At 48.8% G+C, this 14,608-nt stretch overlaps 3 long non-coding RNA genes across 3 annotated transcripts; all 3 read right to left on the bottom strand.

Annotated features, from left to right (window-relative positions):
• Positions 1–3,766: 3,766 nt before the first annotated feature.
• On the bottom strand, positions 3,767–5,260 carry LOC117193213. Its single transcript, XR_004474535.1, has 3 exons — positions 5,219–5,260; positions 4,868–5,152; positions 3,767–4,003 (listed from the first exon to the last, which is right to left on the bottom strand). It is a non-coding gene; the product is annotated as an uncharacterized LOC117193213 (long non-coding RNA).
• Positions 5,261–6,883: 1,623 nt separating this feature from the next.
• LOC117193211 lies at positions 6,884–8,283 on the bottom strand. Its single transcript, XR_004474533.1, has 3 exons — positions 8,241–8,283; positions 7,890–8,174; positions 6,884–7,025 (listed from the first exon to the last, which is right to left on the bottom strand). It is a non-coding gene; the product is annotated as an uncharacterized LOC117193211 (long non-coding RNA).
• A 1,417-nt stretch (positions 8,284–9,700) lies between these two features.
• Positions 9,701–11,061, bottom strand: LOC117193212. Its single transcript, XR_004474534.1, has 3 exons — positions 11,020–11,061; positions 10,669–10,953; positions 9,701–9,804 (listed from the first exon to the last, which is right to left on the bottom strand). It is a non-coding gene; the product is annotated as an uncharacterized LOC117193212 (long non-coding RNA).
• Between the last annotated feature and the right edge of the window lie 3,547 nt (positions 11,062–14,608).

Below are 14,608 nucleotides of genomic sequence, written 5' to 3'. Positions count from 1 at the left end.
CCTTGCAGTGCGTGCCACACGTTTGGTCTCATTCACCACGTAAAAACCCCGGAACCCTATTCACACACACAAACGCGCACACGTATACACGGACCTATATAAATTTAGGGCTGACCGGCCACGGCCAGCGATCGCCCACGTCGTTTGAACTTAAAGAAAAAAAACATAATCCGCACTCCAAACACCGTTCCACATTAAATGTTATTTTGTTCCGTGTGTTGTCCTTTATTTAGTATTTAGTATTAGCTTAAACCGTTTAACGTAAAATCTTGGCCATTGAACTAAATATGTAAAAACACCAACACCTTTCACGAACCTAAATCTTCGATCAGCTGTTCAGTTCCAGAAGATTAACCCTTAGTGGGTGACGCGGGGGTCCCATCAGTCCACCGTATTTGCTCGAGCGATTTGTGGAAAAATATTGTTTATTGTTTATGTCCCGGGGACCCTTAACAAGAGCTCTTGGTAGGTTAAGTCTCCGTAGGGGCCCGAGTTAAATTAACTCCCGTAAAACTGGATCCACTCATCTATGGGTGTATGGGTGAGGGTATCCCTGTTGGTTGAACGAAATTTCAGCAGTTATTTCCGTGTTTGCCATTGTGTCGAAAGTTTTGGTGTTTCTTTTTGGTTAGTGATAATTTGGAGTATATCTATTTATTTATGAGAAAGATGAAATTGTCAATTTATGATTATTAAAGCTTGGATATATACTGAAGCATGATGCAGTAAATTTAAAATAGAGGGAGGGCGCGTGGCGTAAGCCATGGATTAGGCCAGCCGTTACCGTTCCAGCAGAGGGTGGCCAAAATGAACGTTGTGTTTGGTCACAGGTAGGGCGGGCGCGCGAAGTGATAACACCCAAGCTTCACCCACTTGATAGCCGTCTGTTTTTGATTTTCTTTGTCTTTAGGTTGTTGTTAGTTTTGATGTCCCGAGAAGTAGTATGTCTCCTTTTTTGTCTACATTTGGCGGGCAAGGGGAACTACCCAGTCCTGGGGTCGACAGCTAGCCGGCATTGCCCTCTGGGAAACAAGCCAAGTGTAACAAATGGCGCCCAAATTATTTTCGAATTCGCATGCATCTGGACTGACGCAGGTTCGGGTGGTATTACAACAAATGTCACTCGGGCTGGTAAAGGCAGATGCGGGAATGAAAAAAAATAATAAATTTTGTGGAGAAGACGACAGCTCGCGAAGTGCAGTTTAGCTCTCCCGGCAGAAGTCGCTGCTGCAGGCTTAAGGTGAGCGTAAAGCTGGTCCGGGGTGATTGATGCTAGGGATGGATAGACGGAGGCAGTTAACGGAAATAAAAAATATGTGATAGGGACTTAGGAATTACAGTTGAACATTTTGTCGCTATTCGATGTCGCAAGTGAACGTAAGTCACTGCCGTTCAACAAAAAAATTGACAGGGAGTTTGCGACGGGCACATTGCCTGGTGGACTGTGATGTCGAATAAATCTGTGATGGAATGTGATATTGGAATAAGTTAGAGTAAATCATGTAGGTAAATGTTCATTGTAGTTTCGCAACTGCTTGTTAAAAACAAAGCCGCTTTCGTGTTTTTATACCCGATACTCAAAATGAGTATTGGGGTATATTAGATTTGTGGTAAAAGTGGATGTGTGTAAAGTCCAGAAGGAATCGTTTCCGACCCCATAAAGTATATATATTCTTGATCAGCATCAATAGCCGAGTCGATTGAGCCATGTCTGTCTGTCCGTCTGTCCGTCCGTCCGTCTGTCCGTCTGTCCGTCCGACCGTCTGTCCGTCCCTATTAGCGCCTAGTGCTCAAAGACTATAAGAGCTAGAGCAACGATGTTTTGGATCCAGACTTCTGTGATATGTCACTGCTACAAAAATATTTCAAAACTTCGCCCCGCCCACTTCCGCCCCCACAAAGGACGAAAATCTGTGGCATCCACAATTTTAAAGATACGAGAAAACCAAAAACGCAGAATCGTAGAGAATGACCATATCTTTTAGACTGCAGAATTTGAATTGGATCGTATTATTATTATAGCCAGCATCAAGAACACAATATCATTTTTTCTCCTCCTGTCTCTCTCTAACACACACGTAGCATAGCCGGCTTTGCTTAGAGTAAAACATTAGCGCCTAGATCTCAGAGACTATAAAAGCTAGAGCAACCAAATTTGGTATCCACTCTCCTTATATATCGGACCGAGACGAGTTTCTTTCAAAATCTGTTGCAGATTCGAGAAAACTAAAAACGCAGAATCATAGATAATGACCATATCAGATCATTTTTATAGCCAAAAGGAACAAATCAATTTGCACTGGCTACGCAGCGCCCGACGTCACGCTCAGACTGATTTTCTGTCTCTCTCGCACGCACTCTTTGTCGTGTCGTTTAATATTAGCGGCGTCTGCCGGTGGAGAGCCATTCTGACTTAGTATCGGGTATAACTGTAGAGTTGCGGTGTCCGCACCAACTCACAACGTTCCCCCTCGTTTTTTGTAATATTGGTGTTGCTCGGTGCAGATGCCACAAGAAGGGGTAGTCGACAGTATCATACGCGATCACACGTAAACAAAACAGTGGACCAGATAGGAGAAGTGTCAGGGGCGATGTTTGATCAAGATCGGGAGGAACTTGGAGCTGTGGGTGGGTTGCCAAGAACACCGGTCCAGGCCAGGTCAGAAAAATGGCCAATGTCCGATCCTACACCCACGCTTGCTTCCGAACTGGCATCAGCAGTCAACGTATCGTTGGCCCAGGCTCATGTGACACACAGGGCAGCGAACACTGACTCGATTAGTCGGGTGTTGCAGGAGGTGTTTCGTAAGGGGTTTATCGAGATGATGCACCAACTCAACGAGGTACTCCAGCCGGTTAGACAGCTGCAGTAGCAGAAGGAACCGCAGCGGGAGGAGGTTCACCACGAGCAGGAGTATCGAGGAGCAATCCCGAAAAGGAAGCCGTCTAGCACGACTGATGCGCCGATTCGAGGGCGAGGTGGTATTGGTCCGGAACCGTCTTCAGGAGTAGGACCGACCGCATCCAGTGAGCAGCATCAACGGGGTGGGCAACCCGATAGCACTCAGACACTCGGGTCAGGGTCGGGGCGAGGGTAGGAGAGCTGGTGGGATTCCTCGAGAAGATCCGCATCCAAATCCCCCGGGTTATAGACCTTGGCCACGGTGGGGCCGAGTCGAAAAATGGGACGTGACGTTCGACGGAGACAGCAACAAAATGACAGTCGAGGATTTTGTGTTCCGAATTGAATTCCTACAAGCCCAATGCCGCTGTCCGTGGGATGAAGTTCTAAAGGGATTTCATCACCTGGTTACAGGAAACGCGCGGGAATGGTACTGGCAGTACATCCGTGATCATGGCGGTGGTGTTTGGCAGGAACTAAGGGGCGACTTAATTGCTCGTTTCCGAGGCACGGCGTCCGAGTTCGACCGCATGAGAGAACTGCGAGAAAGAATGCAGCGGTCAAACGAGAGTGTGGAAGACTTTTTCCATGTCATGAGAAAGCTCGCGTCGAGGTCTGAGATGCCACCACCTGAAAAGGAGATGGTAAAAATCGTCAAAAAGGCACTCACAGATGAGATAGCGAGATTCGTCTACGCCTTACGGGTTTATTCCTTAGACCAACTGCGGGATGAGTGCGTGGAAATAGAGGCACATCTGAAGAGGAAGGCTCGATCTTCGTGGCGAGGAGCACCCAAAGCCACAAACTATGGTCGCGGGGCGAATGCGAACGTCAGCGAGGTCGCGCAGGATCGGTCGAGTAGCGATGAAGAGGCAGAGGTCATTGAGGAAGCGCAAATGACACAGCGTGTTCCACAGAAGTTGATTTGCTGGAACTGCGGGCAGACCGATCATGGCTTTAGGGACTGTATGACATCGGAGAGGCGAATTTTCTGCTACCGGTGTGGAAAGCCCGATGCATATTGTCCAACCTGTCCGAATTGCGCGGGAAACGTGAAGAGGGGTGCGATGCAAGCAGGCGAATCACGCTCACAGAAGGGGCCTGCGCAGAGAAAGTAGAAGAAAATAAAAATGAATTAGATAGCGGTTTAAGCAAAGGCGAGCTATGAGGAGGCAGGTGATTGCTTCAGTAAAGCGTTGTTGCAAGAAAGACCCGAGAGTTTTCGCAGAAATCTCTATAATGGACGAGTCCGTGCGAGGCCTGTTGGATTCAGGCGCTACACACAGCATGCTAGGGTGTAATGGTCAGGAATTCCTGGAGAAGCTGGGCGTGGAGGCTCGTCGATATTCTTCTATAGTGAAGGTAGCGAATGGGGAAGATCGCGCAATCGTTGGCCGAGTAGAATTACCGGTGAAATACAAGGGAGAGGTAAAAAGATTAACGGTTTTCGTATACCCTTTCTTGGAACAGGAAATTTACTTGGGGGTAGACTTTTGGCGGGTATTCTCATTGGGTCCTGAGGTGATGGGAGAAGGTCCAGTAGGGGCATCTCACAGATTAGTGGAAAAAGTGCTGGCTGATCAAGTCGCTCACTATGTGGAAGGCCTGAAGAAGGAGATAGTGCAGGAAGAATGGGAGTTGTCAGAAGAGCAAAAGGCAGCCTTGGATCAGGTGAAGGCAGAGTTTCTGACTTTCGAAGCCGTAGGCCTGGGGAGGACGTCGAGAGAGACTCACAAAATTCAGTTGGTGGAGAAGGCCGAGCCTGTGAAGGATCGACATTATCCGCTGTCGCCAGCGATGCAGGAAGTGGTGTGTGGGGAGGTGGACAAAATGTTGGCTTTGGGAGTCATCGAGTACAGTGATAGTCCGTGGAGCAACCGTACCACCGTGGTGCGAAGGCCGGGCAAAAATCGTTTCTGTCTCGATGCCCGAAAGCTCAACAAAATAACCATCAAGGACGCTTACCCACTTCCTAGCATCGAGGGGATTTTGTCGCGTCTCGATCAGACGATATATATCTCCAGCGTCGACTTAAAATTCGCTTTTTGGCAAGTGCCGGGACGGCCTCTGTACCAGTTCCGTATGATGCCCTTTGGCATCTGCAACGCCGCACAACGCCTATGTAGACTGGTCGATAAGGTGATTCCGGTTGAGATGCGTTCAAACGTCTATGCGTATCTCGACGACTTGCTGATTATAGCTGAGGACTTCCAAACGCACGTTAAGATTCTGCGACAGGTTGCCGAGCGTCTACAAGAAGCAAATTTAACGATAGAGCTGAGCAAATCTCATTTTTGCTATAAAAACATTAAATACCTGGGATTTATAGTGGGAGGAGGAGCGCTGAAGATGGATCCGGATCGTGTGTCGGCCATTTAGCGCATTCCCGAGCCGCGATCTGTTCGAGAATTGCGTAGTTTCCTGGGAACTGCGGGCTGGTACCGGCGCTTTATGAAAAACTATGCTGAGATGGCCGGGCCGCTCACAGACGCCCTGAAAAAGTCGGGAAATGGAAAGTTTAAATTGACGGAGGAGGCAAAACGAGCCATGGGGGAGCTAAAAGCTACACTCACCTCGGCACCAGTCCTGGTACACGCGGATTTCAAGCGGCACTTCTACATACAGTGCGACGCCTCACATTATGGGGTAGGAGCCGTACTCTTCCAACGGGATGACGAGCAGAACGAGAGGCCCATAGCGTTTTTCTCTGCCAAACTGAATGGCCACCAAAAAAACTACTCGGTGACAGAGAAGGAGTGTCTGGCAGCCCTCATGGCGATCCTTAAGTTCCGTCCGTACGTAGAGCTTATGCCGTTTACAGTCATAACTGACCACGCCAGTCTCAAATGGCTCATGACCATGAAGAACCTGGATGGTCGCTTAGCTCGTTGGTCCCTTCAACTGCAGGCCTTCGATTTCGGCATAGAACACCGGAAAGGAGCGGACATTGTAGTAGTATCCGAGTATCCGAGTAGAGATGACCGATGCATTCGGAGTCACTCATATGAGGACGCCAGTGTATTCTCCGCAGAGTAACGCAGCCGAACGCGTGAATAGCACAGTACTCAGCGCGATTCGGGCGTATCTGGAAGACGATAGAATAGATAGAACTGGCTATTATGAACTCGGTTCACGAGGCGACAGGCGTAACACCATTCTTTGCAGTCTTCGGGCAGCAAATGTATTTGCATGGGTCATGCTACAAGCTGGCAAAGCGACTGCGGTCAATCGACGAGCATGACATATCGCTGCTGGAGGGTCAGGACAAGCGACCACTCATCCAAGAGAGGATTCGCGCTAGTTTACATCAGGCATACGAGCGTAGTAGGGTAAGGTACAACCAGCGAGCTCGGGTGTTTTACGCGAGGCCGGGACAAGAGGTATTCCGCCGAAATTTTGTCCTTAGTGACTTCGGAAAAGGCTTTAATGCCAAGTTCGCGCGCAAATTCATCCGATGCCGGGTAGTGAAGTGATCATGGCGGTGGTGTTTGGCAGGAACTAAGGGGCGCCTTAATTGTTCGTTTCCGAGGCACGGCGTCCGAGTTCGACCGCATGAGAGAACTGCGAGAAAGAATGCAGCGGTCAAACGAGAGTGTGGAAGACTTTTTCCATGTCATGAGAAAGCTCGCGTCGAGGTTTGAGATGCCACCACCTGAAAAGGAGATGGTAAAAATCGTCAAAAAGGCACTCACAGATGAGATAGCGAGATTCGTCTACGCCTTACGGGTTTATTCCTTAGACCAACTGCGGGATGAGTGCGTGGAAATAGAGGCACATCTGAAGAGGAAGGCTCGATCTTCGTGGCGAGGAGCACCCAAAGCCACAAACTATGGTCGCGGGGCGAATGCGAACGTCAGCGAGGTCGCGCAGGATCGGTCGAGTAGCGATGAAGAGGCAGAGGTCATTGAGGAAGCGCAAATGACACAGCGTGTTCCACAGAAGTTGATTTGCTGGAACTGCGGGCAGACCGATCATGGCTTTAGGGACTGTATGGCATCGGAGAGGCGAATTTTCTGCTACCGGTGTGGAAAGCCCGATGCATATTGTCCAACCTGTCCGAATTGCGCGGGAAACGTGAATAGGGGTGCGATGCAAGCAGGCGAATCACGCTCACAGAAGGGGCCTGCGCAGAGAAAGTAGAAGTAAATAAAAATGAATTAGATAGCGGTTTAAGCAAAGGCGAGCTATGAGGAGGCAGGTGATTGCTTCAGTAAAGCGTTGTTGCAAGAAAGACCCGAGAGTTTTCGCAGAAATCTCTATAATGGACGAGTCCGTGCGAGGCCTGTTGGATTCAGGCGCTACACACAGCATGCTAGGGTGTAATGGTCAGGAATTCCTGGAGAAGCTGGGCGTGGAGGCTCGTCGATATTCTTCTATAGTGAAGGTAGCGAATGGGGAAGATCGCGCAATCGTTGGCCGAGGAGAATTACCGGTGAAATACAAGGGAGGGGTAAAAAGATTAACGGTTTTCGTATACCCTTTCTTGGAACAGGAAATTTACTTGGGGGTAGACTTTTGGCGGGTATTCTCATTGGGTCCTGAGGTGATGGGAGAAGGTCCAGTAGGGGCATCTCACAGATTAGTGGAAAAAGTGCTGGCTGATCAAGTCGCTCACTATGTGGAAGGCCTGGAGAAGGAGATAGTGCAGGAAGAATGGGAGTTGTCAGAAGAGCAAAAGGCAGCCTTGGATCAGGTGAAGGCAGAGTTTCTGACTTTCAGCGCCGTAGGCCTGGGGAGGACGTCGAGAGAGACTCACAAAATTCAGTTGGTGGAGAAGGCCGAGCCTGTGAAGGATCGACATTACCCGCTGTCGCCAGCGATGCAGGAAGTGGTGTGTGGTGAGGTGGACAAAATGTTGGCTTTGGGAGTCATCGAGTACAGTGATAGTCCGTGGAGCAACCGTACCACCGTGGTGCGAAGGCCGGGCAAAAATCGTTTCTGTCTCGATGCCCGAAAGCTCAACAAAATAACCATCAAGGACGCTTACCCACTTCCTAGCATCGAGGGGATTTTGTCGCGTCTCGATCAGACGATATATATCTCCAGCGTCGACTTAAAATTCGCTTTTTGGCAAGTGCCGGGACGGCCTCTGTACCAGTTCCGTATGATGCCCCTTGGCATCTGCAACGCCGCACAACGCCTATGTAGACTGGTCGATAAGGTGATTCCGGTTGAGATGCGTTCAAACGTCTATGCGTATCTCGACGACTTGCTGATTATAGCTGAGGACTTCCAAACGCACGTGAAGATTCTGCGACAGGTTGCCGAGCGTCTACAAGAAGCAAATTTAACGATAGAGCTGAGCAAATCTCATTTTTGCTATAAAAACATTAAATACCTGGGATTTATAGTGGGAGGAGGAGCGCTGAAGATGGATCCGGATCGTGTGTCGGCCATTTAGCGCATTCCCGAGCCGCGATCTGTTCGAGAATTGCGTAGTTTCCTGGGAACTGCGGGCTGGTACCGGCGCTTTATGAAAAACTATGCTGAGATGGCCGGTCCGCTCACAGACGCCCTGAAAAAGTCGGGAAATGGAAAGTTTAAATTGACGGAGGAGGCAAAACGAGCCATGGGGGAGCTAAAAGCTACACTCACCTCGGCACCAGTCCTGGTACACGCGGATTTCAAGCGGCACTTCTACATACAGTGCGACGCCTCACATTATGGGGTAGGAGCCGTACTCTTCCAACGGGATGACGGCATAGAACACCGGAAAGGAGCGGACAATGTAGTAGTATCCGAGTATCCGAGTAGAGATGACCGATGCATTCGGAGTCACTCATATGAGGACGCCAGTGTATTCTCCGCAGAGTAACGCAGCCGAACGCGTGAATAGCACAGTACTCAGCGCGATTCGGGCGTATCTGGAAGACGATAGAAGAGATAGAACTGGCTATTAGGAACTCGGTTCACGAGGCGACAGGCGTAACACCATTCTTTGCAGTCTTCGGGCAGCAAATGTATTTGCATGGGTCATGCTACAAGCTGGCAAAGCGACTGCGGTCAATCGACGAGCATGACATATCGCTGCTGGAGGGTCAGGACAAGCGACCACTCATCCAAGAGAGGATTCGCGCTAGTTTACATCAGGCATACGAGCGTAGTAGGGTAAGGTACAACCAGCGAGCTCGGGTGTTTTACGCGAGGCCGGGACAAGAGGTATTCCGCCGAAATTTTGTCCTTAGTGACTTCGGAAAAGGCTTTAATGCCAAGTTCGCGCGCAAATTCATCCGATGCCGGGTAGTGAAGTGATCATGGCGGTGGTGTTTGGCAGGAACTAAGGGGCGACTTAATTGCTCGTTTCCGAGGCACGGCGTCCGAGTTCGACCGCATGAGAGAACTGCGAGAAAGAATGCAGCGGTCAAACGAGAGTGTGGAAGACTTTTTCCATGTCATGAGAAAGCTCGCGTCGAGGTTTGAGATGCCACCACCTGAAAAGGAGATGGTAAAAATCGTCAAAAAGGCACTCACAGATGAGATAGCGAGATTCGTCTACGCCTTACGGGTTTATTCCTTAGACCAACTGCGGGATGAGTGCGTGGAAATAGAGGCACATCTGAAGAGGAAGGCTCGATCTTCGTGGCGAGGAGCACCCAAAGCCACAAACTATGGTCGCGGGGCGAATGCGAACGTCAGCGAGGTCGCGCAGGATCGGTCGAGTAGCGATGAAGAGGCAGAGGTCATTGAGGAAGCGCAAATGACACAGCGTGTTCCACAGAAGTTGATTTGCTGGAACTGCGGGCAGACCGATCATGGCTTTAGGGACTGTATGGCATCGGAGAGGCGAATTTTCTGCTACCGGTGTGGAAAGCCCGATGCATATTGTCCAACCTGTCCGAATTGCGCGGGAAACATGAATAGGGGTGCGATGCAAGCAGGCGAATCACGCTCACAGAAGGGGCCTGCGCAGAGAAAGTAGAAGTAAATAAAAATGAATTAGATAGCGGTTTAAGCAAAGGCGAGCTATGAGGAGGCAGGTGATTGCTTCAGTAAAGCGTTGTTGCAAGAAAGACCCGAGAGTTTTCGCAGAAATCTCTATAATGGACGAGTCCGTGCGAGGCCTGTTGGATTCAGGCGCTACACACAGCATGCTAGGGTGTAATGGTCAGGAATTCCTGGAGAAGCTGGGCGTGGAGGCTCGTCGATATTCTTCTATAGTGAAGGTAGCGAATGGGGAAGATCGCGCAATCGTTGGCCGAGTAGAATTACCGGTGAAATACAAGGGAGAGGTAAAAAGATTAACGGTTTTCGTATACCCTTTCTTGGAACAGGAAATTTACTTGGGGGTAGACTTTTGGCGGGTATTCTCATTGGGTCCTGAGGTGATGGGAGAAGGTCCAGTAGGGGCATCTCACAGATTAGTGGAAAAAGTGCTGGCTGATCAAGTCGCTCACTATGTGGAAGGCCTGGAGAAGGAGATAGTGCAGGAAGAATGGGAGTTGTCAGAAGAGCAAAAGGCAGCCTTGGATCAGGTGAAGGCAGAGTTTCTGACTTTCGAAGCCGTAGGCCTGGGGAGGACGTCGAGAGAGACTCACAAAATTCAGTTGGTGGAGAAGGCCGAGCCTGTGAAGGATCGACATTACCCGCTGTCGCCAGCGATGCAGGAAGTGGTGTGTGGTGAGGTGGACAAAATGTTGGCTTTGGGAGTCATCGAGTACAGTGATAGTCCGTGGAGCAACCGTACCACCGTGGTGCGAAGGCCGGGCAAAAATCGTTTCTGTCTCAATGCCCGAAAGCTCAACAAAATAACCATCAAGGACGCTTACCCACTTCCTAGCATCGAGGGGATTTTGTCGCGTCTCGATCAGACGATATATATCTCCAGCGTCGACTTAAAATTCGCTTTTTGGCAAGTGCCGGGACGGCCTCTGTACCAGTTCCGTATGATGCCCTTTGGCATCTGCAACGCCGCACAACGCCTATGTAGACTGGTCGATAAGGTGATTCCGGTTGAGATGCGTTTAAACGTCTATGCGTATCTCGACGACTTGCTGATTATAGCTGAGGACTTCCAAACGCACGTGAAGATTCTGCGACAGGTTGCCGAGCGTCTACAAGAAGCAAATTTAACGATAGAGCTGAGCAAATCTCATTTTTGCTATAAAAACATTAAATACCTGGGATTTATAGTGGGAGGAGGACCGCTGAAGATGGATCCGGATCGTGTGTCGGCCATTTAGCGCATTCCCGAGCCGCGATCTGTTCGAGAATTGCGTAGTTTCCTGGGAACTGCGGGCTGGTACCGGCGCTTTATGAAAAACTATGCTGAGATGGCCGGTCCGCTCACAGACGCCCTGAAAAAGTCGGGAAATGGAAAGTTTAAATTGACGGAGGAGGCAAAACGAGCCATGGGGGAGCTAAAAGCTACACTCACCTCGGCACCAGTCCTGGTACACGCGGATTTCAAGCGGCACTTCTAAATACAGTGCGACGCCTCACATTATGGGGTAGGAGCCGTACTCTTCCAACGGGATGACGAGCAGAACGAGAGGCCCATAGCGTTTTTCTCTGCCAAACTGAATGGCCACCAAAAAAACTACTCGGTGACAGAGAAGGAGTGTCTGGCAGCCCTCATGGCGATCCTTAAGTTCCGTCCGTACGTAGAGCTTATGCCGTTTACAGTCATAACTGACCACGCCAGTCTCAAATGGCTCATGACCATGAAGAACCTGGATGGTCACTTAGCTCGTTGGTCCCTTCAACTGCAGGCCTTCGATTTCGGCATAGAACACCGGAAAGGAGCGGACAATGTAGTAGTATCCGAGTATCCGAGTAGAGATGACCGATGCATTCGGAGTCACTCATATGAGGACGCCAGTGTATTCTCCGCAGAGTAACGCAGCCGAACGCGTGAATAGCACAGTACTCAGCGCGATTCGGGCGTATCTGGAAGACGATAGAAGAGATAGAACTGGCTATTAGGAACTCGGTTCACGAGGCGACAGGCGTAACACCATTCTTTGCAGTCTTCGGGCAGCAAATGTATTTGCATGGGTCATGCTACAAGCTGGCAAAGCGACTGCGGTCAATCGACGAGCATGACATATCGCTGCTGGAGGGTCAGGACAAGCGACCACTCATCCAAGAGAGGATTCGCGCTAGTTTACATCAGGCATACGACCGTAGAAGGGAAAGGTACAACCAGCGAGCTCGGGTGTTTTACGCGAGGCCGGGACAAGAGGTATTCCGCCGAAATTTTGTCCTTAGTGACTTCGGAAAAGGCTTTAATGCCAAGTTCGCGCGCAAATTCATCCGATGCCGGGTAGTGAAGCCAGTAGGAGAGAACGCGTATGCTCTGGAGGACCTTAACGGCCGTCCCATAGGAGTGTACCACGCCAAAGACCTGAGACTGTAGTGAGGTGTGGGTGTGGCCTACGTTGGGCGCGGCAGAAGAATGCAGGGCACGCCGGCGTGTGCTCAATAGTGTTCCGGAATCCGGTGGACAGGCCCACGCGTATGTTGTCCCTAATGGGAGTGACGACATACTTGTGGTGGTGTTCCAGTCCCACCTGAACGATAGGTGGCCAAGGCTGGGGGCGACGCGCCATCTAGCGGAAGTCCAGAAAGGCTCGATGGTGTATTGTGTCATCGGGGGGAGCTGGAGCCGTACTGGGGATTTAAGAAAGAGAATAGGATTAGTTATATGTATTAGTAAGGGAAATAGGGATAAATAGGAGTGAAAAAATTAGAAAACGGGGATTGGGTTATGGAAATCGTGGAGCGAGGACGGAAGAGTAACGTCGAAATTTGAAATTTTGTGCTTAAAACAGAAAGTTTGAACCGGCAAAGAATATAGACACCAGAACTGGGCCAGGTTTCCTGGAGAGGAACACTGGAGTTCGAGAAAGTCGACTGCAGAGAAGAAGACTGTCCAACGTGAACCTGAGTGAGTTCGTTCCAGTTGCGCGTGTGTAAGCCAAGTAGCGCGGGACGTGTGAAGGGGGAGGGTGAAAGAGGACGATTTAGCTGCCAGGGCGATTCTAGCCACACCGCACGATCGTTGCATCGCCTTGCAGTGCGTGCCACACGTTTGGTCTCATTCACCACGTAAAAACCCCGAAACCCTATTCATACGCACACACGCGCACACGTATACACGGACCTATATAAATTTAGGGCTGACCGGCCACGGCCAGCGATCGCCCACGTCGTTTGAACTTAAAGAAAAAAAACATAATCCGCACTCCAAACACCGTTCCACATTAAATGTTATTTTGTTCCGTGGGTTGTCCTTTATTTAGTATTTAGTATTAGCTTAAACCGTTTAACGTAAAATCTTGGCCATTGAACTAAATATGTAAAAACACCAACACCTTTCACGAACCTAAATCTGCGATCAGCTGTTCAGTTCCAGAAGATTAACCCTTAGTGGGTGACGCGGGGGTCCCATCAGTCCACCGTATTTGCTCGAGCGATTTGTGGAAAACTATTGTTTATTGTTTATGTCCCGGGGACCCTTAACAAGAGCTCTTGGTAGGTTAAGTCTCCGTAGGGGCCCGAGTTAAATTAACTCCCGTAAAACTGGATCCACTCATCTACACATATTCCATTACGTATGGGTGAGGGTATCCCTGTTGGTTGAACGAAATTTCAGCAGTTATTTCCGTGTTTGCCATTGTGTCGAAAGTTTTGGTGTTTCTTTTTGGTTAGTGATAATTTGGAGTATTTATTTATGAGAAAGATGAAATTGTCAATTTATAATTATTAAAGCTTGTATTTATACTGAAGCATGATGCCGTAAATTTAAAATAGAGGGAGGACGCGTGGCGTAAGCCATGGATTAGGCCAGCCGTTACCGTTCCAGCAGAGGGTGGCCAAAATGAACGTTGTGTTTGGTCACAGGTAGGGCGGGCGCGCGAAGTGATAACATCCAAGCTTCACCCACTTGATAGCCGTCTGTTTATGATTTTCTTGTCTTTAGGTTGTTGTTAGTTTTGATGTCCCGAGAAGTAGTATGTCTCCTTTTTTGTCTACATTTGGCGGGCAAGGGGAACTACCCAGTCCTGGGGTCGACAGCTAGCCGGCATTGCCCTCTGGGAAACAAGCCAAGTGTAACAGATCGGGATCGAGATATTTATACAGGACTAAATAATCAAATGCATTAATAGGCTAAAAAACATTTCAATCTAAAAAAAGTCATTAAAATTTTTTAAAGCAGCTTGGAAAACCGAATTTTAATGTTAATTAGGAAGGAAATAGGGTATACAAATGTTCATGCTCGTACCTGATGCTGCTTTACCAGCAGCACTTACTTTTCGTTCACATCTTGTGCAAAATTATTTCACCAAAGGGATATACAATTACATGTTTAGGGTTGACAGTCCCATTTAGCTAGTAAATCAAATTTAATATTAAAATCGAGGAATATGGCTTTCAATCCTTGAAGGAGAACGCTTAACCCATTTTAGACCACTATATTTTAATATTCCACCGGAAATGAAAATTTAATAATTTTAGCGCAGTTCAGGAGAAAGATATCGTGTTTTTTTAAATTTACAAGAAGAATTTACAGGCGGTACTATTTGCCGCCATTTCCCTAAAGTCTTTGAACTGTTTATATAGGTGGCTTAAGTGGGCTTAGTTCGATTTTGTCATCGGTATATTTCGGTATATTGTGGGTACTCTACTCTACACTCTCTACTAATTTAATGCATTTCGATTAATTCTAGAGCAGGTCAGTTGAAAGATATCGTGGTCTCTATCGTT

This window comes from Drosophila miranda (genome assembly GCF_003369915.1).
Source record: "Drosophila miranda strain MSH22 chromosome Y unlocalized genomic scaffold, D.miranda_PacBio2.1 Contig_Y2_pilon, whole genome shotgun sequence".
Lineage (NCBI taxonomy): Eukaryota > Metazoa > Arthropoda > Insecta > Diptera > Drosophilidae > Drosophila > Drosophila miranda.
The sequence above is the reverse complement of the archived record's forward strand: the minus strand, read 5'-3'. Positions and strand labels throughout refer to the sequence as shown.